Below are 4,005 nucleotides of genomic sequence, written 5' to 3' on the forward strand. Positions count from 1 at the left end.
GGGTCTCACTATGTAGTTGAGACTGACCTGGAACTATGTAGTCCAGGCTGGTCTCGAACTCATAGAGATCCTCCTGCCTCAGCCTCCCGAGTGCTGGGATTACAGACGTGAGCCACCACACCCGGCATATACTTCTGTCTTGATATGCTGCCTCACCCCAGGCCTAGAGCAACAAAGCCAGCTGATGTCAACTGGAACTTCCAAAATGTGAGCCACAATAAACCTTTTCTCTTCATAAGTTAATTATCTCAGGCATTCGTTAGACTAATGGAAAGCTGATTAGCATGATCGGTATTCCTCCAAAAGGAGAGGAAATATCATGATCAAAGTTGGTAAGCGGGGTTCTTGGAGCAGATCTTTCTGAAGCTTGGCCTTGGTGATGAGCAGTGAGGATCTCACCGAGGCAACTGGACTGTGCCAAGTTTCCCAGACTAATTTGCTCTCATACCCTCCTCACTCCCAAGTGTCTTCCAGAAAGAGATTCCAGTGCCTCACACTGGAGGGCTGACTCAGAATTGGGCCTCAGGCTTGCCGTCCCTAGGCTGCTGTCTGGCTCCCTTGAATCCCATGTCTGGTGCTTTTCAGCAACATACTTGCAGGGTGAAGGATAAAGCCGTTACCTCTCTGTGAACATCTACCAGGCCCTGTTGCCACTGACCATTCATTAAGCATTGAGGGGATTGGATTAGACCCTGTGGTGATTGCTGGGGACTCAAGAACAAGACCGCTGAGAGGGGGATCCCCTCCCCTCTCGTGTGTACAGCACAGAGAACTCACACACCACATTCTCCTTGGAATCTCCTTAAACCCTCTTCGCTAGTCAAGGATCGCTGTTCCTATTTTATTTGCTTATTGTGGAAATGGTGGTGGAACCCAAGGCCTCACACTCTACTACCGAGCTAGATCCCCAGCCATTCAAAGATTTTATTTTTCTTGCTTAATTGCCCAGGTTGACCTTGAACTTGCCAACGTCTTGCTTCCATCTCTTAAGTCTCTCAGATTACAGGCAAGCACCACCATGTCTGGCATTTTATTGTTTCTGTTTTATACACAAGTGCACTGAGGCCAGAGTGAGGAAGTGGGTTATCCGAGTTAACCAGTGATGGAGCAGGGCGCATTGTCTCCGGTTCCTTCACTATAGTGATTTAGGCCACTATTTCATAAGGATGAATAGTTTTGTGTTTTATTTCCTGTGACTTTGCTACTGCTTGGGATAGTGGTGGCATACAATAGGAGCCTTGCCTGAATGACCGGTGATCACCTGGGCAGTTCCTGGCTGGCTCTGCCCTTTCTTTGGCAGGGTGACTGAGGAAGGAGGGTCTGAAATGTGAGCCCCACACACACCCCAGACTGAAGCCTCCCTGCCCTGCCCATGCCATTGCCTATAAGCTCACCTCACTCTTCGAATTACTTTTCTAGACCTAGGAATTCTGTGTATCTGTGAAGCGCTGAGCATTTCTTCTCGCCTCTCCTTTTAATGACCATGGTGCCCCACATCTTCTGTTTCTCCTTCTCTTGTCCTCCCCTTTGTCTGCCTCATTCCCCTTTCCCTGTCCTTTCTGCTCCACTGTATGCCTCCTTCTTTCTCCCCAGTTTCTCTGTCCTCATCCCCTCTCTCTCCTTCTTACATTTTTCTTCCTCTCCCTCCTCCTCTGTCTTCCTCCCCCTCTTCAGACACGCCCTCATTTTGGCTGGCATGAATCTGATTTACAGTTAAGAGGCAGCAGCCTCCTTTCCCCTGATCCCTTTAAGAAGCAACTAACAACAACTGAACTATGTGCAGTTCTGCATAAGCTTTCTCCTAGGTTCCACCCACGGTTTTAACCACCAGAGACTTCCTGCAGCTGAGAAGCCTGCAGAAGGCCTACCCGCCCACCCATCTGCCACCCAAGGGCTGCAAGGAGTGAAAGCTGAATTCTGCCTCAAAAGCCAGGAGCTGGTGGTAATATGCACAGATCTGCCCCATCTCCTGTTACAACACCTGTTGTAGGCAGTTATGGTTGAATGATTCTTTGGCTGTGGTTCTCGAGTCCGGGAGCAAGACAGATCATTGTTCTTTTCTGAAGGACCATTATCAGTGACTGAGTAGGGTTTGTTGTTTTTGCATGTTCTAGGGCTGTCACTACCCTTGTTACCTAAAGCAAGAGGTCATGAAGCAATAAGAATGAAAGTTCTGAAAACCAGCATTGGTGATGCATGTCTATAATCGTAGCCCTCTGGAAGCTGGAGGGCAAGAGGACTCCAACTTCAAGACCAGCCTATATGAACTAGTGATTTAGTGAGACCCTGTCTCAAATTAAAATGTATAAAAAATATTAAAGGATGGGTTGTAGCTCACTGCAGCAGGCCTGAGTTCAATCACCAGTACAAGAAAAGAAGGAGGAAATGCCTCTGCTTTTTATTCTTGGCTTACCATCTGAAAGAGCAAAAATACTATCCCCACTTCATGTTTGGAAAAAGAAGGCTGAGAGAAGTTGATTGACTTGCCCCCAGTTATAGAAGTAGTTAAGTGGTATGGCTTGGATTCAAACCCAGTTTTTTCCCCCTAGAAACAGTAGCCCAGGCTAGCCTCAAACTCAACAGTCCTCCTGTTTGTGCCTTCCAAGTGCTGGGGTTCCATTAGTGCACCACCACACCCACTCAAGCCAGTCTCATGGGCTCCTCCGCAGGTGTGCTCAACTGCAGGACTACTGCTGTGTGTTGCGTTCACAGCCAGCGGACCCACACTTTCCCAGTGCCGTTATTGCCTGCTGGAGATTTTGTTCTAGGGGTTTCTTCTGGCATCTTGGTAGAAAAAAGAGCAGCTGAGAACTAGATCAAGCTTTTTTTCCATGTTCTTACGTTCCCTCTGGGTTATCGTGGGGGCAGGAAGGAGAGATTTCACAGGAAGTCAAAATAATGGTCAGCTCCGCTTTCTGGACATCTCCCGGTGAAGAAGATAAGCAGAAAGCAGGCACGGAACAGTGACTGATGTTCACAGTATAAATTGGAGTCTTCAAGAAAACAGTTCTGGCAGCCTGTGCATGGTGAGCACCTGCTCACTCCCTTGCTTATGCATGTACTGTCTGCAGCAGCTCTGTCAAGTGTGCAGGACCATCCTCTGCAGCCTAGGGCATTGAGGTCAGAAAGAAAGTGCCTTGCCAAGGTTGAAAAGGTACTGCAGGGGCCATGGCCAAGTTTCAGTCATACTTCATTTCTATGCTGGAGGAAAAGGAAGCCCATACTTCATTTTAGAAAGATGCTGTGCCAGCCAGGCATGATGGTGCATCCCTGTAATCTCAGCGACTTGGAAGGCTGAGGCAGGAGGAGTGTGTGTGTTCAGGGCCAAGCTGGGCAATTTAGTGAGACTGTATTACAAAAAAAATGGACTAAGGATATAGTTCAGATGCTATACCAGAGTTTAGAAGAGAATGTTGTGGCTTGAGATAATTAACAATTGGATAAAAGTTCATTCCCTGTGGTTACCACTGGCAGATCAGTGACGCATAAGTGGGCTTTAAAAGAGGTCCCAGCAAGTGGACACAGCCCCAGGCTTGGTAGACATAAAGGTTCCGTTTCTCAGGGACAGCTGTGCCCTTGGCTTGTCCCTCTGCAGCACGTGTTGGGACATACAGGGCCAGACAGTAGCCGGGCACTGCCCAAAGGAAACATGCCAGCATGGGAGAGAAGTGCCAGGAAAGTTTCTAAAACCTCCTCCTCCTGAGCTCACTGGTGTTCACTGTGCTCACTGGTTGGAGGACTCCAGGAACCCAGAGTAGATCTAGCCTGGAGACTGTCACACACATACCAGAGGAGGCACTCTGCTGGGTGCCCGGCTGCCTTGTGGCAATTGGAAAGGTTAGCAGTGGTGGGAACGGGGAGGAACAGTTATCCTGAGGTCTTTGCTCCCTGTGAGGGGAGTTAGTGGACTAGTGGATAGAACGTACTTTTTTTTCCTTTTTTCAGTACTGGGTATTGAACCCAGGGCCTTCACACTGAGCAACATGCCCAGCCCTTTTTATTTTA

This window comes from Fukomys damarensis, unplaced genomic scaffold (assembly GCF_012274545.1).
Source record: "Fukomys damarensis isolate Sample0158 unplaced genomic scaffold, DMR_v1.0_HiC HiC_scaffold_5, whole genome shotgun sequence".
Lineage (NCBI taxonomy): Eukaryota > Metazoa > Chordata > Mammalia > Rodentia > Bathyergidae > Fukomys > Fukomys damarensis.